We start from the raw sequence: 21,938 nt of genomic DNA on the forward strand, positions 1-21,938 counted from the left end.
TCTATAAAAAGGAATGGAATTTTCCTGTGGAATGGATTAATACACCACAAATGTTTTATCGCATTTTAATATGCTAATTGCTATTATTAAATAACATACTATACTAAATATAGACTATATAATAGAACTTAAAGAAAAACGAAATAGTAAAGAGGTACAATAACCATAAATACTAAATAAAAGTTAAACATATACCTGTTCATAAAAAAACTAATCCTTAACAAAATTGATCGCATAGTAACTACTAGAGCTATTTTAAATAAAAAAAATTATTTATTATAGAGAGGAAGAATTTTTAATAAAAATCGAGAGAGTTAGACCAAATAGAGTCCAAATCAGAAAATATTACCTAATATTGCCATAAAAAGAGTCAAAATTATTTTACTATTTATCATTCCCAATTTTAATGTTTTTTCCATTTTAAATTAACAATCTTGAAAAATTCAATGAATTGAATCATTCCAAAATCAGTCGAATGAAATTAGTAGAATCAAAAATAGTTAATAGAAACAGTTGATAGTAAATAGTAAAAAAATCAGCCGGACCGAAAATAGCGACTGAAAACAGTCCACTGAAACAGTCAATAGTAAAAAGTAGTAAAATCAGTCGAACCAAAAATAACGACTGAAAAATTCGATGATAAAAAGTAGTTAATTTACATACTAAACAGTCGATAGTCAATTTCTGTCGAAAGTTCCCAATACTAATAAAAACGTAAGTAGTGTAACAATATATATTAAATATAAACAATGAAGATTAATAAAATATAACAGTAACAGTATATAACAATATAAGTGAAAATCGGTGATTGATCATTTATTTAGTTGCCTAAAAATTATAAATGACTGGATAAATTGGACCTAGAAAAAAAGCATACGAAAAACCTAGGTAATCCCAAATAAATATAGCGAAAATGAAGATAAATGCGCGTTTCTAGACTTGACAGCACAATTCCAGATTGAAATGAAGTTACATACCGGCAAATTGAAATAACCGATCAAGTGTAAATTCGTTTAGTTTTTTCCATTCTGGTCATTTAACTAATGTAAGAGAAAAAAGAAGAGGAAAAACGTTGATGGAAAGACACTCTGGGAAGAAATATAATCTTGTTCGATAATTGAGATGTGTAATAGTGATACTTATTCTACTTAAATTTTTTAACATGCTCTGCTTTTGCATGTTAAAACTCAAATATGGAGGATATATGACTTAATTTTTGTAGATTCTTTGGTAAATTTTACTAGTATGATAAAAAGACCACCACCAACTTATTTCTGTAAATGTTGTCCTTTTTTATCTCTCTATTTAGTCTTCTCGTTTCACCCGCGATTTTTCTTCTCTTCTGATACATTTCTCCTAATCATAATTATTTTCTATTTTCCCCATACAAAGTAAGTATCCCCATACACTGAGTCTCCTTCCTTTTTTTTTATTAATCTCTTGGAACGTCAACAATCTACCCGTGTGCAATAAGTATTATTGTTTGATTTCCGTTATACAATATAACCATCCTAACATGTATAAGATCACTTCAGTAAGTGATCTGCTATACAATTTATAATCTAAATCCTATTCTAGAAACTATCCTAACTTATTTTAAAGTCTATCCTAACTTTTTCTAATGATTATTCTAACTTATTCTACTAATTATTAAATTTCACTGTGTCTTTTAACCAGTTCATATGGTAGTTTGCGTTAGAGCCTACGCACTTCACTGTCATCGCGCACATTTAACTGTTTGGCGCGTGCATTAGGATACACCAATAGTATTTTTAGAATATTTCCAAGATTTACAGTTTCCTCTGAAGTAATTGCATTAAATTAATAGATTGAATTGTATTAAGTTATGATTATATCGACAGCAATATATCGAATAAAACTACTCTATTGAGCAAACCATGCATTGCATGTGATATTGATTCGTCACAAGGTTCGCATGTGGGCGCTTTCTCTTTGATAAATATAACATTAGCACAGTACCCATATTAATACTGAGTGCTTCTGTAACAAACTAAACATATTTACTCTATTAAAGATATTTCTCTCACGCATTTTACTGACTAGAGGATTTATTTAATTATATCGCTCTATTTCGAATTAACTGACTAAAGATTCAATCTGTTTCAGAATCTGACTATTAATTGGCCTTGGTAAGATATTGTCCCTCACTTTCAGATAAATTTTAGTCACAGTACCCATATTAATACTGATTGCAACTATAACAAACTAAAGCATATTTACTCCATAATATATATTTCTCTAACGCATTTTACTGACTAGAGGGTTTATTTAATTATATCGCTCTATTTCGAAGGAACTGGCTAGATATTCAATCTTTTTCAGAATCTGACTATTAATTTGCCTTGGTATGATATTGTCCGTCACTTTTAGATAAATTTTAGTCACAGTACCCATATTAATACTGAGTGCAACTATAACCAAAACATATTTACTCTATAATACCTAATTCTCTAACGCATTTAACTGACTAGATCGAATCTACATTATCTCGTTCCAGCTTGAAGTAACTGACTAAAAATTAAGTTTGTTTGGGTTTCTGATTATTTATTGGCTTTTGTATGATATTGTCCTTCACTTTTAGATACATTTTAGTCACAGTACCCATATTAATACTGATTGCAACTATAACTAAAATATATTTACCTCATAATACATACTTCTCTAACGCACTTTACTGGCTAGAGGATATTTCCATTATCTCGTTCAATTTCGAAGTAACTGACTAGAGATAAAATCTGTTTCAGAGTCTGACTATTAACTGGCTTTAGTATGATATTGTCCTTCACTTTTATGTTAACACTGAGTGCATCTGTATCAAACTAACACCTATTTACTCTATAATACATACTTCTTTAACGCATTTTACTGGATAGAGAGTATCTCCATTATCTCGTTCTAGTTCGAAGTAACTGACTATAGATTCAGTCTGCTTCAGAGTCTTCTTATTTATTGGCTTTGGTATGATATTATGCTTCACTTTTATATACATTTTAGTCACAGCTAATATGGTTAACACTGAGTGCATCTGTAACAAACTAAGATATATTTACTCTATAATACATAGTTACCTAACGAATTTTACTGGCTAGATACTGGCTGTATCTCCGTTATCTCATTCCATTTCGAAGTAATTGACAAAAGATTCAATCTGTTTCAGAGTCTGACTATTAATTGGCTTTGTTATGATATTGTCCTTCATTTTAGGGAGATTTTTGGTCACAGTACCCATATTAATACTGAGTGCAACTATAACTAAAACATATTTACTCTATAATACATAATTTTCTAACACATTTTACTGACTAGAGGGTATCTCCGTTATCTCGTTCCAGTTCAAAGTAACTGACTGGAGATTCAATCTATTTCAAAGTCTGACTATTAATTGGCTTCGGTATGATAATTTCCTTCACATTTAGATACATTTCAGTCACAGTACCCATAGTAACATTGAGTGCATCTGTAACACACTAAGACATATTTACTCTATGATACATACTTCTCTAACACATTTTGCTGTCTAGAGGGTATCTCCATTATCTCGTTCCTGTTTATTGGCTTTGGTATTCTCAATCAGACTAATCGCAAATATTAAGCATCGGTTTGAAATTAATTAAAACAAGAAAAACGCCAAAACAATTTTTAGCGGTTTATAACATCAAATTATTTCTACTAATGTTTTGAAGAATAGAGGCCACTGCGACTGATGAAATTTGACAACCAGATGAATTTTATTGAATGACTTGTTTGTATATTTGGACATTAATCTTCATAAGTAAAATAATATGTGAAGGACAAATATGCACTGATTTTAAATCGATTTTGAAACTACAACTGGCAGTACATTAGACCTCGAGATGATGGATTATACATCATTAGTTCATGTATGAGTTTATCTGAAAACATCGTCCGGAAAAACCTAAATTTTTCAGGTCCATAATCTTTTCGGATCACACTAGTACACATATAAATCATGAGAAATAGTATAAATTATCCGAGCGTAACCTTCTGAAATCGTAATACTACTTGAGAATTATTCAGACACAAAAGAAAATAATAAATAATGGAATTACGAAGCGCTGAATGCTCCAGCCAGGAATATAAATTACCGCCCCAAACAGGAACTGTCACTCATAAAATTCGCGCTTATTGTTTCCAGTCAAAAACCAGACTAGACACAAATTGTATTCAAATCTGTAACAGCGGTGGCGTGAAGTAGCTGCGATGTTACAAGTCTTAGGCATTAACACCCACCGGGATGTAATGCTTTTAGAGCGCCATATGGAATAAGTTTCGGAATAATTTATCAAGTTTCGCCAGACTCTCTTAACAGAGGTAGAATTTCGTCAAAATTTCTTATTGCCGTTGCGCGGGGGTGAGGGATAGGCGGGGAATCGGGCGACGGATGCTCTTAAAACAAACGTATTTGCACCAGGTTGCAGCACGGCTGTCGTTGCACCATTTACGTCGCAACATTTTTATTTGCATCTCATATATTTTCGTTGCCATCGCTGTTCTTAATATTTTTATCGAAAATGCAGCATAACAGGAAGTGTACAAATTGGAATAAATTTATTTTTACATTTTCCTCTATTAGAAAGGTATTGAAGAAATTTAGAACTATGTAAAGCACCATTAGTATTTATTGTTTGATTCAAATTTCCTGAATAACTAACGAACTTGCTGTTAAAAACTGGTTATCATACTTCATAGAATTGTGTAATAATTATAAAATTCTGTATACAAAACACTATTTAAGGAAACATTCCATTAATTATTTGAGAGATAATATTGATTCATTTTTGAGTTCCACTTTTGTCAATTGATTGTTTTATCTATTGACTATTATCTTTTAAATATGAATTAGGTATTTTGAAATATTACTAAGTGATATTTATTAATTAGTAATTATTGATTAGTAATTAGTAATAGTATATTTTAAATTTATTAATATACTATTACTAATCATTTCCAATTAACTTACAATTTGTCTATATAGTCACTAAAAACTAGATAGTTCTCTAGGAAGACCTGTGGGCTTTTACCTAGTCTCTAATAAAATAAAAGGTATTACCCCTCATTTAATACAGTTCACTACACAACTACACAAGATCAAACGGTTTTCTGGATTTTTAGTCCTAATCCCGTGTCCTTGATTTTGTTATATATTTCTAAAAATTGTAATTTTTTAAAACAAATCTCTGGAAGTTCCATTAAACCTCTTCGTAGGTTCTCTTTACACCACTTAAATACTATTTTACCCAACAGTGTATGAAGGGATGTTCTACATCCCTCAAATAGTTGTATTTGCTCTCAGATACAGCTATCATCGCGTCGCGTTTCGCATTAACACGATTTTTTTTTGGCGAATTTAAGGTTATACTGTTTTTATTTTTTGAGATGATTTAGTGACCGTGCCAGTACTAATATACAGTGCTGTTGCATCGCCCAAAATATATTTTCAATAAAAACCAGAGCGATTTCAAATTTATTAAAACCAAGCCTTAAAACAACGTTTGCCGGTTTATAATCCGTAATTATAATATTTTATAGAATTTTGCAGACGTTTGACAAAACGGAAAACTTTTGCAGGCTCTTTCGGTTACATGTTCGAACTTTCAAACTACTCTTCTCTTCTCTTTTCTCGAGTCAATATTAATTTGAATAAACTATATTTCATTTTTTGTAACAACAACATTCACAAAATTTAAAGTGTGTTATTATATTAGCACAAAGTAAAACATGGTGCATTTTACACGCAATATAAAATATAAAACTCCCGTAATATTTCTTCAAAAACATACAGTTAACTAAACCTAAAATACTGGCTTGTTCGAAAATAACACCGTCCTTAAAACACATTATGTAACTTCACTTTTGGACAAGGTACAGTATTTAAATACGTTTCATCAGGGTGATTTCATGGAATACTTATACAGGCGACTATAAGTTATAATAAAGGTATCATGTAAGTATGAAGTTATAACAGTAGGCCATGCAACGCCCGACGAAAAACCGAACCTAATGTATCATTCATATTTCGTTAAAACGACGTTTCAAGGCCGGCTCTCGTCGAGGCCATTGTCTTCGCCTGTTTTCCTGTGGAGTGGCACGCAAATTGGCAATTTTAAATTTAATAAAACGGCTCATATCTTTCCCGAAACGGTTTGGGCGTAATCCGGAAGTCCAGACTTGCCAAAATATTCTGTTGCATGCCAGGACTACTTCCAATCAGATTCGACTGAGAAATTTCCGGATTCGTATGGTTTTGTTTATTAGATATTTTTATTAAGTAATCCATATGTCTTAAAATGTATTGAGAAATTGGCGTTGTGTGTAATATCATAAATAAATACTGAATATCGCAATCCAAGTTAATAATTTATTTTACAAAAAAGTAATAACACAGGCCTGAAAAAAACTTTTAGCTGTTTAGGTTTTGTGAAATATCTTTTTAATTTTTGGATGTGTTGATTAAAAAACTTACTTCAGTTTTTCTTGACAATTTGGGTAACAATGTTAAACAAGTTATTACATTAAAATAAAAGGAATAAACGTGAAAAACGTCATATTCTTTCCAAACCATTAATATGATATTTTTTTAAATCTAATACTACGTGGGGTAAAAGTCCCGCTACCATTTTGTTTGCCTATAACTTTGCCCAAATAAAACATAGGTAAGTTTAGTTTTAATGAAAAGTTTAGTTATGAACTATATCATATATAACATATATATAACTGTATATAGACTATAAATATATATAATATATACTATACATATATATAATATATACTATACATATATATATATATATATATATATATATATATATATATATATATATATATATATATATATATATATTTATATATAACTATATATAAATTATATCGGCTAAAATGTGACCGTGATTCGCTATGCAATTTTCGACCCTTTTAAGACATTTTTCATGACATCCTGAAACATTTGAAGCTGAATTTGTTCAATTTCGAGACGAATATTGTCTTTACCATGTTGAATTCTTTGGGACTTATTCGCATAAACGTTGGATTTTAAAAAACCCTATGAAATTTTTTTGGTGCTGTTAAATCCGGAGATCTGGCATAACTATAAAAGTGAGTAGAACTTCCTATGTCTTCTTGTCTGATAGGCTTTGTGACGTTGACACTGTTACTAATGTCAACTATTAACTGTTAACATCTTTAAGAAATCTTGCAACGTGCATTGCTCTTGCAGCGTCATATAAGAATAATATACTAATTCTCTAACGCATTTAACTGACTAGATCGAATCTACATTATCTCGTTCCATTTCGAAGTAACTGACTAGAGATTCAGTTTGTTTGGGAGTCTAATTATATATTGGCTTTGGTATGATATTGTCCTTCACTTTTAGGTATATTTTAGTCACAGTACCCATATTAATACTGATTGCAACTATAACAAACTAAAGCATATTTACTCCATAATATATATTTCTCTAACGCATTTTACTGACTAGAGGGTTTATTTAATTATATCGCTCTATTTCGAAGGAACTGGCTAGATATTCAATCTTTTTCAGAATCTGACTATTAATTTGCCTTGGTATGATATTGTCCGTCACTTTTAGATAAATTTTAGTCACAGTACCCATATTAATACTGAGTGCAACCATAACTAAAACATATTTACTCTATAATACCTAATTCTCTAACGCATTTAACTGACTAGATCGTATCTGCATTATCTCGTTCCAGCTTGAAGTAACTGACTAAAAATTAAGTTTGTTTGGGTTTCTGATTATTTATTGGCTTTTGTATGATATTGTCCTTCACTTTTAGATACATTTTAGTCACAGTACCCATATTAATACTGATTGCAACTATAACTAAAATATATTTACCTCATAATACATACTTCTCTAACGCACTTTACTGGCTAGAGGATATTTCCATTATCTCGTTCAATTTCGAAGTAACTGACTAGAGATAAAATCTGTTTCAGAGTCTGACTATTAATTGGCTTTAGTATGATATTGTCCTTCACTTTTATGTTAACACTGAGTGCATCTGTAACAAACTAACACCTATTTACTCTATAATACATACTTCTCTAACGCATTTTACTGGATAGAGGGTGTCTCCATTATCTCGTTCTAGTTCGAAGTAACTGACTATAGATTCAGTCTGCTTCAGAGTCTTCTTATTTATTGGTTTTGGTATGATATTATGCTTCACTTTTATATACATTTTAGTCACAGCTAATATGGTTAACACTGAGTGCATCTGTAACAAACTAAGATATATTTACTCTATAATACATAGTTACCTAACGAATTTTACTGGCTAGATACTGGCTGTATCTCCGTTATCTCATTCCATTTCGAAGTAATTGACAAAAGATTCAATCTGTTTCAGAGTCTGACTATTAATTGGCTTTGTTATGATATTGTCCTTCATTTTAGGGAGATTTTTGGTCACAGTACCCATATTAATACTGAGTGCAACTATAACTAAAACATATTTACTCTATAATACATAATTTTCTAACACATTTTACTGACTAGAGGGTATCTCCGTTATCTCGTTCCAGTTCAAAGTAACTGACTGGAGATTCAATCTATTTCAAAGTCTGACTATTAATTGGCTTCGGTATGATAATTTCCTTCACATTTAGATACATTTCAGTCACAGTACCCATAGTAACATTGAGTGCATCTGTAACACACTAAGACATATTTACTCTATGATACATACTTCTCTAACACATTTTGCTGTCTAGAGGGTATCTCCATTATCTCGTTCCTGTTTATTGGCTTTGGTATTCTCAATCAGACTAATCGCAAATATTAAGCATCGGTTTGAAATTAATTAAAACAAGAAAAACGCCAAAACAATTTTTAGCGGTTTATAACATCAAATTATTTCTACTAATGTTTTGAAGAATAGAGGCCACTGCGACTGATGAAATTTGACAACCAGATGAATTTTATTGAATGACTTGTTTGTATATTTGGACATTAATCTTCATAAGTAAAATAATATGTGAAGGACAAATATGCACTGATTTTAAATCGATTTTGAAACTACAACTGGCAGTACATTAGACCTCGAGATGATGGATTATACATCATTAGTTCATGTATGAGTTTATCTGAAAACATCGTCCGGAAAAACCTAAATTTTTCAGGTCCATAATCTTTTCGGATCACACTAGTACACATATAAATCATGAGAAATAGTATAAATTATCCGAGCGTAACCTTCTGAAATCGTAATACTACTTGAGAATTATTCAGACACAAAAGAAAATAATAAATAATGGAATTACGAAGCGCTGAATGCTCCAGCCAGGAATATAAATTACCGCCCCAAACAGGAACTGTCACTCATAAAATTCGCGCTTATTGTTTCCAGTCAAAAACCAGACTAGACACAAATTGTATTCAAATCTGTAACAGCGGTGGCGTGAAGTAGCTGCGATGTTACAAGTCTTAGGCATTAACACCCACCGGGATGTAATGCTTTTAGAGCGCCATATGGAATAAGTTTCGGAATAATTTATCAAGTTTCGCCAGACTCTCTTAACAGAGGTAGAATTTCGTCAAAATTTCTTATTGCCGTTGCGCGGGGGTGAGGGATAGGCGGGGAATCGGGCGACGGATGCTCTTAAAACAAACGTATTTGCACCAGGTTGCAGCACGGCTGTCATTGCACCATTTACGTCGCAACATTTTTATTTTCATCTCATATATTTTCGTTGCCATCGCTGTTCTTAATATTTTTATCGAAAATGCAGCATAACAGGAAGTGTACAAATTGGAAAAAATTTATTTTTACATTTTCCTCTATTAGAAAGGTATTGAAGAAATTTAGAACTATGTAAAGCACCATTAGTATTTATTGTTTGATTCAAATTTCCTGAATAACTAACGAACTTGCTGTTAAAAACTGGTTATCATACTTCATAGAATTGTGTAATAATTATAAAATTCTGTATACAAAACACTATTTAAGGAAACATTCCATTAATTATTTGAGAGATAATATTGATTCATTTTTGAGTTCCACTTTTGTCAATTGATTGTTTTATCCACTTTTGTCAATTGATTGTTTTATCTATTGACTATTATCTTTTAAATATGAATTAGGTATTTTGAAATATTACTAAGTGATATTTATTAATTAGTAATTATTGATTAGTAATTAGTAATAGTATATTTTAAATTTATTAATATACTATTACTAATCATTTCCAATTAACTTACAATTTGTCTATATAGTCACTAAAAACTAGATAGTTCTCTAGGAAGACCTGTGGGCTTTTACCTAGTCTCTAATAAAATAAAAGGTATTACCCCTCATTTAATACAGTTCACTACACAACTACACAAGATCAAACGGTTTTCTGGATTTTTAGTCCTAATCCCGTGTCCTTGATTTTGTTATATATTTCTAAAAATTGTAATTTTTTAAAACAAATCTCTGGAAGTTCCATTAAACCTCTTCGTAGGTTCTCTTTACACCACTTAAATCCTATTTTACCCAACAGTGTATGAAGGGATGTTCTACATCCCTCAAATAGTTGTATTTGCTCTCAGATACAGCTATCATCGCGTCGCGTTTCGCATTAACACGATTTTTTTTTGGTGAATTTAAGGTTATACTGTTTTTATTTTTTGAGATAATTTAGTGACCGTGCCAGTACTAATATACAGTGCTGTTGCATCGCCCAAAATATATTTTCAATAAAAACCAGAGCGATTTCAAATTTATTAAAACCAAGCCTTAAAACAACGTTTGCCGGTTTATAATCCGTAATTATAATATTTTATAGAATTTTGCAGACGTTTGACAAAACGGAAAACTTTTGCAGGCTCTTTCGGTTACATGTTCGAACTTTCAAACTACTCTTCTCTTCTCTTTTCTCGAGTCACTATTAATTTGAATAAACTATATATTAATATTTTGTAACAACAACATTCACAAAATTTAAAGTGTGTTATTATATTAGCACAAAGTAAAACATGGTGCATTTTACACGCAATATAAAATATAAAACTCCCGTAATATTTCTTCAAAAACATACAGTTAACTAAACCTAAAATACTGGCTTGTTCGAAAATAACACCGTCCTTAAAATACATTATGTAACTTCACTTTTGGACAAGGTACAGTATTTAAATACGTTTCATCAGGGTGATTTCATGGAATACTTATACAGGCGACTATAAGTTATAATAAAGGTATCATGTAAGTATGAAGTTATAACAGTAGGCCATGCAACGCCCGACGAAAAACCGAACCTAATGTATCATTCATATTTCGTTAAAACGACGTTTCAAGGCCGGCTCTCGTCGAGGCCATTGTCTTCGCCTGTTTTCCTGTGGAGTGGCACGCAAATTGGCAATTTTAAATTTAATAAAACGGCTCATATCTTTACCGAAACGGTTTGGGCGTAATCCGGAAGTCCAGACTTGCCAAAATATTCTGTTGCATGCCAGGACTACTTCCAATCAGATTCGACTGAGAAATTTCCGGATTCGTATGGTTTTGTTTATTAGATATTTTTATTAAGTAATCCATATGTCTTAAAATGTATTAAGAAATTGGCGTTGTGTGTAATATCATAAATAAATACTGAATATCGCAATCCAAGTTAATAATTTATTTTACAAAAAAGTAATAACACAGGCCTGAAAAAAACTTTTAGCTGTTTAGGTTTTGTGAAATATCTTTTTAATTTTTGGATGTGTTGATTAAAAAACTTACTTCAGTTTTTCTTGACAATTTGGGTAACAATGTTAAACAAGTTATTACATTAAAATAAAAGGAATAAACGTGGAAAATGTCATATTGTTTCCAAACCATTAATAGGATATATATTTTAAATCTAATACTACGTAGTGCCAAAGTCCCGCTACCATTTTGATTGCCTATAACTTTGCCCAAATAAAAGATAGGTAAGTTTAGTTTTAATGAAAAGTTTAGTTATAAACTATATCACATATAACATATATATAACTAGTTATAGACTATAAATATATATAATATATACTATACATATATATATATATATATATATATATATATATATATATATATATATATATATAACTATATATAAATTATATCGGCTAAAATGTGACCGTGATTCGCTATGCAATTTTCGACCCTTTTAAGACATTTTTCATGACATCCTGAAACATTTGAAGCTGAATTTGTTCAATTTCGAGACGAATATTGTCTTTACCATGTTGAATCGTTTGGGGCTTATTCGCATAAACGTTGGATTTTAAAAAACCCTATAAACATTTTTGGTGCTGTTAAATCCGGAAATCTAGCATAACTATAAAAGTGAGTAGAACTTCCTATTTAAGTGCCCAGTTCTTGTCTGATAGGCTTTGTGACGTTGACACTGTTACTAATGTCAACTATTAACTGTTAACATCTTTCAGAAATCTTGCAACGTGCATTGCTCTTGCAGCGTCATATAAGAAGATAATTTTGCATCTGTCTGCGAAGCTCTGCTTTTAATAACCCATAGTTCATTTTCTTCAATTGATGACTTCTCTGCATAAATTCGGTTTGCTTCAACTTTAGCAGTTCGTAATAAATTACATCTTGTCGATCCTAGACCTGAATGGTTCTCCTGGGCCTATGACTTTTTGCCATTGAGATTGTCGTAATAGATCCAGTTTTTATTGTCAGTCACAATTTGCTACGGAAAGCTCCTTTTCTTGCGTGGAAAGCAATGATGCCGCGATGTGGAGACGGTTCGGAATTGTACTTTAAATCTTTAAATATATTTTTTAAAATACTTTTTAAGTTTGGTGAGCTTCAGCAAACTTTTTAAAAGTAACAACATGTAACAAGAACTGACAAGAGCAGTGGTTTACATATATACTAAGGATATTCGTCAATTGATATCGTTGATAAAAATACATACAATGGCCTGATAGAAAAAACATTGAGGCAATAAATTATTTGAGAAAACAACGCAGTGTTTTACTAACTTATACATTTTTAAAGTAAATAATCTTTATGTAAAAATACTATAATTTATTAGGGCATTATTGTATGACTAAAATTTAAATATGACCAAAATTATATTTCATAGTATCAGACATCACACAATTAATCTAATGTGTTCTGGGTAATTAAAACCTCGTTTATAAACCGTAGTTAATATGGATCCTATTAGCATATTCTAATTTTAATTCCGCATTTTAACTTTCAAGATATCCGAAGTAATAAGAGCATTCTGCGGATGTTTAATAGTTTTTAGCATATATTAATAATTAACATAAATAAATACTGAATATCGCAATCCAAGTTAATAATTTATTTTACAAAAAAGTAATAACATAGGCCTGAAAAACGTTTAGCTGTTTAGGTTTTGTGAAATAATCTTTTAATTTTTGGATGTGTTGATTAAAAAACTTACTTCCGTTTTTCTTGACAATTTGGGTAACAATGTTAATCAAGGTATTTCAATAAAATAAAGAGAATAGACGTGAAAAATGTCATATTATTTCGAAACCATTAATACGATATATTTTTTAAATCTAATACTAAGTGGGGCAAAAGTCCAGCTACTATTTTGATTACCTATAACTTTGCCCAAATAAAAGATAGGTAAGTTTAGTTTTAATGAAAAGTTTAGTTGGTTTTTACATTTTTTTCGCTATGATTGAGAAATTATATCCGCTAAAAGGTGACCGCGATTCGCTATGTAATTTTCGACTCTTTTTAAGACATTTTTCATGACATCCTGCAACATTTGAGGCTGAATTTGTTCAATTAACAATTATATTTCATAGTATCAGACATCACAATTAATCTAATGTGTTCTGGGTAATTAAAACCTCGTTTATAAACCGTAGTTAATATGGATCCTATTAACATATTCTAATTTTAATTCCGGATTTTAACTCCCAAGATATCCGAAGTAATAAGAGCAGTCTGCGGATGTGTAATAGTTTTTAGCATATATTAATAATTAACGGTTTAAATATAGCATATATAAAATCGCGAGCCGTAAGCCTCTCAAATTAATATATAAGGGATAACGCATAGTCTTAGTTAGTTTTCGGCCTTGTTTCGAAACTGGAGTTACCTTAGTTAGGCCTCATTTATATTCAAGGCTCCCAACGAACTTGCCACTGTTATTGTTTTGCCAGTACTGTTATTTGTTTTCGCAAAGATTATATAATGCGCGACTTTCGGATATTTTTGAGAATTTTCTGGAGTACATCTTTAAATTATTATTTTTTTTAAATCATATTTTGATTATATAACTTGGTTTCAGGTGCAGTGCTTGTACTTTGATGAAAATTAATTGAGGTAAGTTTTATATTTTGTATTTTTAAATATGAAGTTGTTTCGGGAATAATATCGGCTATTATTAATTGTTTCTTATTCTAAAATGGCGTTGCGTTATGATATTGATTTAAATTTTGTTTTATATTCGCCTTACGAACCTAGAATAAATTAACTTTTATCAATTTAGGGTGAACCCTATCACTATATCTTAGTATACCAATGATACAAATAGTGAAGTTCTATTTCCACTCAAATATTGACTTTGCATATTTTCCAAAATATTTTGAAACTGCTTATAATATGTTATACATCTAGTAGATGAAGGATTTTTATGTTTTATCATATTAAATTGGTCTACTGACATACCATCAAATTATTTATGTCAATTTAGGATCAACCCTATCACTATAGTGTAACAAGTAAAAAAGTTTAATGCAATTCTCTTTTCACTGAACTGACCTAACTTTACGTAAGTTTCCCATATTTGATTTTTATGAAACTGCAAGCGACATATCGTACATATAGTGACTGGAAGGTTCTTATGTTTTCATGAAGGTGTAGCTTAGTCTTGTGTGGCACAAGTTAATTGTTTTTGATGTGTTATCTGTGTGATTTTAGGGATCCCTATGTCATTATATAAGCCAGTAATTCGCATATACCACAGTGCGTCTACTGCATTACTCAACATCTAGTTTCCAAGTATTTTTATCCCTTAGCCCGTGTTACAATTCTCTTGCTACTCACAATATTTAATGAGGATCGAATGCATTAGAGCGAAGGGAATTTCGTGTTTTTTCCAAATTATTTAGCTTTCTAACTCAGAAAGGTGTGCTGTTTAACTTTTCTTTCTTCAATATACATGTTTATGTAGTATATTTCTGAGGGCTCTGCCTAAGGTAAAAGATCAAAACATGTAACTTTCTTGGTGTTTGTCACATTTAAATTATATTTACATTTACATTTATAGTTTATAATTTATTTTCGACAAGAATATACAGGACATGTTCATTTTTGTTTTAAGTTATAATTAAGTTTCTGTGTTCTAAAATACTTTATTTATGTAATATTATTGTTAACTAAAACCTTTTATACACCTTTTAAACAAACCTTTTTAAAACCTCATACACCAAAACAAACACTTTTTATTTTTATTTTTCCAATTTTCTATTGATAATGCCGTAGAAAATTAATTATATTTAAAAATATTGACATTTTCTGACATAATATATAAGAATTTCAGCTAAATTAGACAGTATACATATGTTTTGGTGATTAAATATGATATCAAAGTATTGCATCTAATGAATTAAAATAGAACCCATGCCTCGTCAAATAATATTTAGATAACATCACATAATAACATTATGACAAGGAGATATGGAAATAATATATAAGTGTATCAAGAGCTATTTACTGTAATATGTGTAACAATTCTTGATTGCAATATTACTACATTACATTTAGTTCTTGTTCTGCTTGATTGTGCACTACCTGTTTTATAGCTGACTGGAATTGGAGACACATATTCTTTTTCAAACCTTTCAATTTACATTGCTTTAAAATAAAATTGTAGCTCTAATTCTCTTTTATTTTTGATATGTTAAGGTAAAGGTTCTGGGAACCAATATACGTTAGTCATTTCAATTCATTTATGTACATTGCTTTATCCGCGATACTAATAACTCTGCTTTAGCTTTTGGAATATTTAAGTCTGTTTTTAAGTTATTGAGATCTTTAGAGTTGACGAGATGTGGTATTTCTTGTTCCCATTCAATACAAAATTCGGCATGTACGGATACAGGTGAACTTCATGATGGATAGTTACTTTGAGAGAGTAGTTTTTCTGTATGGACTATTGGAGCGGATCTCAATTTATCAGGTTAAGATATTTAACCTTTTTCATTTCAGTTTTAACCTTTAAGCGGATTTACAACAATACAAAAATAACAATCTGATATGACTGAAATTAAAATAAAATTGTTGTTTTAATTCTTTTTTTATTTACTCGGTTTAAATTTAGATATTTCTAACGCACTAAATATGTTTTGTTTACCCTTCGACGAAATGACACATTCTGAATGGTGAAGCCGATCATTGATGCTTGAAGACAGTTGGTTAAAAATATACTTAATGCTATTTAATATACAGTATCACTATTTGTTTTACATACTTATATAATAAAATAATATAACTTAAGATATCTCATAATATATTAGAGCAAAGCCGACTTCCAGCCAGAATTCTGGAACATGGCTAGGATTCTGTATCCCACCATAAGATTTTCACCTCTGTATCAGCCAACAATAAGACGCAACTTAATCAATAATTCCATGTAATAAAGAAAGGAAAGAAAATAAACTAATCCGCCATAAAATATCTGCAAGAGTTACATGATACATGTGGACCCCATTTTTTGACACAGGTAGATAGAAGCAAGGTTGATAGCTTTCGAAAATCCTTAAATTTGTGCTTAAATAGTACCTTTTTTCTCTTAGTTTACAAACTCGTTTCCTCGACTTCTTGTCTACAAACTGGTGAAAAATATGTAAAATGCATTATGCCTCTGTAATACGCAAATAAAGACTATTGTACATATATTGGCGATGCTCGAAACCCTACTCGCCGCCCCCTTACGTCTTTGGCGATAGCGTGAGCTCACAAAGACCGACATTGATTGGGCGCGAAAATCAAAAATTGTTAAATCGCTATAACTTTGTTGAAACCAAATATTTTTGATATGCAGTTGCACTCTTCTTATGACTTTGATTATATTTATATCAGAATATATTAAGTAAAACCCATGTGCAAGAAACTTTTATAAAATTAGTGAAATAAAAGCATAAAATCAAATACATTTGAACAGTCGATTTCGATATACCACGAAGCACTCACCGAGATGGGGCTTCCATTCGGTTAAAGCGTGAACGTTTGACATTTAAATTTCGCTCTTCCCCAATAAGTCGATTCGCCTTACCATCCGTCCACACGAAAGCAGCCGAAACGTTTGACGTATTCGCGACAAGCCAATTTATATTAAAATTTCTCTTTACGGTTTTCAATTTTTTCTCTCTCTAGCGTGTACTTGACGAGTTGATGGTACAAATAAATTGGCTGCATGTTAGTGGTCTGGAGGATTTTTTTATGTGTGTCTAAGTCCCGCGTCTTATGCAACGCTGAAATTCCGTTACGTTAATATTCATGACTAAATAAGTTTTCGTCTGTCGCGGTGTAACTTCGAAGCTTTAACACTACATAAACGCTTTCAGAGACATATTATGTAATATCTGTCAAATGCTCATATTATATGCACAAATATGACTCAATAGTATGTTTTGGAGTACGCAACATAACCATTTGCGGATTGTGTTGAATGAAGTCGAAAATTAACTGCTGCGACATAATTACAGATATTTATATATAAGAAAATTGTTTAATTTAAAGTTTACGAAAATTCAAATATTTTTATTTTCGTATAATTTAGTGCTCTAATTTATTATAAATTTTACCTGCTTTTTTTTGTAATATTTGTAACACTGGGAAAATAATTAGGACTTGAAACAATATAAAGAATCGCATTGTATTAAGTATCTGGTGAAGCCAAGCCAATATAAGAAAGGCACCGAGCAAACAGAAAACACCTGGTTAGCAAAATGGATGTCTCATCAGTTCGTTGTTGAGTGCTCCGGATAATGGGGGTTCAGGTACCGGGGCTAGACGAAGCGCGTAAGAAATTAGACTTGGTAGAAGACCACTTATGTTGGCTATAACCATAGAATAAAATGAGAAGGAAAATATTGTCTGACTGTTAAACGAATTTACAACTTTCGGCAGGCATATATTGATAACGTGAGTCACTACTCATCTGTATAGACTGTGTGTATGCGAACTGTAAGGCAGGAAATAAGTCACTTAGCATAAACTATCGAAGACTTGTCTTCTAATTGAAAGTGCTCTTCCGGCATTTTGCGGTGCAACGTTGCCAAATTTTATAATAGGTCAACTGATTAAATCCATTTTTTTTTAGTTAGCCCAAACCCTCAAAAGATGCGCGTATAAATTCGACAGCTGTCGGATCATTAATTTGTGAATTATAACATTTTGAGTGAAGCAACTTGACAAAAAATGGATGAAAAGGAACTTCCCTTATTGATCAAATATTGCTTTTTGAAGGGAAAAAATACAGTTGAAGCAAAAACTTGGTTGTTGCCAAATGTCCGGACACTGCCCCAGGAAAATCAACTATCAAGGATTGGTATGCTAACGAATGACGTAGTGAAATGAACACCGAAGACGGTGAATGCAGTGGACGCTCAAAAGAGGTTGTTAGCGACGAAAACATTTAAAAAATACACAAAATGATATTGAATGGCCGTAAATTGAAACTGAATGAAATAGCAGACACTCTAGAGATATCAAATGAACGTCTACATCAAATAATTCATGAATATTTGGGTATGAGAAAGCTCTGTGCCAAGTGGGTGCCGCTTGAGCTCATTTTTGACCAAAAACGACGACGATTTGATGATTCGGGGCAGTATTTGAAGATAATCAAGTGTAATAAACCCGAGTTTTTGCGACAATATCTGACAATGGATGAAACATGGCTCCATCGTTTCACCCCGAAGTCCAATCGACAGACATTCGAGTGGACTGTAAACGATGAACTCGCTCCAAAGCGTGGGAAAACGCAACAGTCAGATGGTAAGGTTATAGCGTCTATATTTTGGGATGCGCTTGGAATAATTTTCATTGACAACCTTAAAAAAGGAAGGACCATTAACAGCGACTATTGCATAGCGTTGTTGGACCGTTAAATAGACGAAATCGCCGAAAAACGACCGCAATTGAAGAACAAGAAAGTGCTGCTTCACCAAGACAGTGCACCGTGTCAAAAATTCATGAACTGGGTTTCCAATTGCTTTCTTATCCAACCTATTCTCCAGATCTGGCCCCAGCGAGTATTTCCTGTTCTTAGATCTCAAAAGTATGCTCGCTGGGAAGAAATTTTCGTCGAATGAAGAGGTGATCGACGAAACTGAGGCCTATTTTGAAGCAAAGGACAAAAATGGTATCGAAAAGTCGGAGGGTCGCTATAATTAGAATGTCGCCCTTAATAGGAATTATGTTGAATAAAAAAAAATAGTTTTGCCAAAAAAAGTGTTTTACTATGGTAGGCCGGGGACTTTTTAATTGACCTGTTATATATTGTGTACCGATCTGACGGCTATTCCTGCTTACTTGATTTGTATGTATTTCGTTTTACTATAATTTACTTGTTTGTAGAGCATATCAGAGGAAAATTTTAGGCCTAAATTTCTTGCCCGAAGTAATATTTAACAGTGCCATATTTTATGCCTCCAAGTGCCTCCGTTTTCTTTAAAAAGGGGAAAGAAAATTTTCGGTAAGCCAATTAATATATAAAAGAGATATATATATAAAAGTATAGCGTTTACATATTGCATATCAATGGTTATTTTTAGAGAATATTTTATTATTTATTGCGAAAAAAATATTATCTTGTATCACGGATCGTTGCATTACATTCTGCATGACTAACACAAATAAAATATTATTTAAATATTATTCTGAAGATCTCGTGGGCGAGGGAATAAAACATCGCATTTGCCTTTGAATTTAAAATGTTCTTGTTCGAAATGTTGAAAAATATGTTTGAAACGATATAGGTAGTAAAATAAGTAATAACAATAAATGTCGAATATTCGTCCTTTCTGGGATCAAACTTTGCTCAATCGATATCCGAATGAATGGATGAATATAACAAAACTCAATTTATCGACCTAACTTTTCGTTTTAGTACCGACATGTATAATATTTTACATACATTTTTATATGATCATAAAATAATCTATTGTCGTACATATTGGGTATTCAATTATTCCTCATATGTTGCGTTAGTTAATTTATTGAATGATTGCATATATTTTGATTACTGTTATGAACAAACTGTTAAGTTACATGATAAATTTCAGTTGTCATGTTAAGTTAATTGGGATAATTTTAGACCAAGAGAATGTAATTTCTTACATGAACAAGAACACAGCGTGTGAAATCAAAACAGATTTTAATAGATGGGTTCAGATTACCTCAATACCATTTTTTAATGTCAAATATGTCTGGATGATCTTAATACCGGGAAAATATTAAATGAGTTTCGAAGAAAAACACTAATCAAGATCATCAACCTAGGAAATTCTTCATTAACACTGGAATATGTACCGCAACTATGGAGGGTGTTTGAATTAATTATGATTTCTTAACCAGAAAATCCACCTTATGATACACAGTCATGCCGGCCCATATTACTATTGCCGACATTATCCAAATTGCTTAATTTAAAATAATCATTGAGGAAAATCATCTTACATCAGATCATCAATTTAGTTTCAGGAAACAACATTCCACGTTACAGAGGTTTACAGAAACACCAATGCCTTGAGAAAATCACTTGAAGAAAATAAAATTTGTTCCGTAATATTTTTAGATCTTGCTCAGTGTGATGATAATGTTAGTCATGGCATGAGAAATGGCTTTTTGGAATTAATCAATATAAATCAGTGCATATTGATTTGAGCAAAAAAATAATCAAGGACAAACCAGAATATATAAATCAGCAAATAGTACCATATGGAAATACAGCCAAATATCTTTGCATGACTCGTGAAGTTAGACTCGGGTGAAAGTCACATGTTAAGAAAAAATTTTACGAACCCAAGCTGAAGTATATTAGTTGGGTAAATATTCAGCCTTAAAACCAGTGTGGACTTATGATGTTCAACTGTGGCGTTGTACCAGTCAAAGCAATAGAAATATCATACAAAGATTACAAAACAAAGTACTGTGAGATATTGTTAATGCTCTATGGTACATTCGTCCATATCTGCATAAGGACCTTAAGGTAAAAACTGATGATAATGTTAGCAAGGATAAAGATGTACCCAAAAACGCGATCAGAGGCTCCATCGCCATATCAATGTTGAGGTTCTCCAGTTCCTAGATAATGAAGGTTTTCTCAGAAGATTAAGGAGAATAAAACCATATAGTCTAGTTCTGTGAAGTTATAAGTAAATCTCAATGCACAGTAAGAACAATACTATATATCTTCAGCCCAAAGTGTCTGTACTAGAATAAGGAATTGGTAAATTTAAAACCGTAGCAAATTAGGATAAAACGTATAGCTTATTAGTGTTAATTTACTAGATTGCTATAATAAATAATAAAAAAGTGTATTTAGATTGCATAAGAGACCGCTCAATGGGATCTTAGAAACACGGTGTTCAACATCAATTAGCAAGTTGCCACCTTAGAAACTATCCTAGAAGGCCTTCAACACTATCAAGTACACCAAGATAGGGGTGTCGGCCACCGAGAAAAACATCGATATTTCTATATCCAGGAGTAAAAAATATCGATATATCGAAAACGATAGTTTTAAAAATATATCGATATTTTCTTGTAATTTATGTTGATTATTTTAATTATTCCTTAATTATTTATAATATTACTTATTTAATTTAATTAAGATTAATATTAATATTAAAATTAAGTACCAAAATATAATAAAGTGGAAGCAAGCAGTAAAGTAGAATAATACTA

The 21,938-nt window shown here is 31.3% G+C and overlaps 1 protein-coding gene across 1 annotated transcript in view; it reads left to right on the forward strand.

Moving 5' to 3' along the window:
• Positions 1-21,938, forward strand: part of Hs3st-A (Heparan sulfate 3-O sulfotransferase-A) — a 480,225-nt gene that overhangs the window by 238,011 nt on the left and 220,276 nt on the right. Inside the window, exon 4 of the mRNA XM_076393903.1 lies at positions 14,311-14,345. The gene's annotated coding sequence lies outside the window, so the exon portion shown is untranslated. The remainder of the gene's footprint in view (positions 1-14,310; positions 14,346-21,938) is intronic.

Source organism: Rhynchophorus ferrugineus, unplaced genomic scaffold (genome assembly GCF_030347505.1).
Source record: "Rhynchophorus ferrugineus isolate W39M unplaced genomic scaffold, kcgeb_rfMv2 rfM2, whole genome shotgun sequence".
NCBI classification, from domain to species: domain Eukaryota; kingdom Metazoa; phylum Arthropoda; class Insecta; order Coleoptera; family Curculionidae; genus Rhynchophorus; species Rhynchophorus ferrugineus.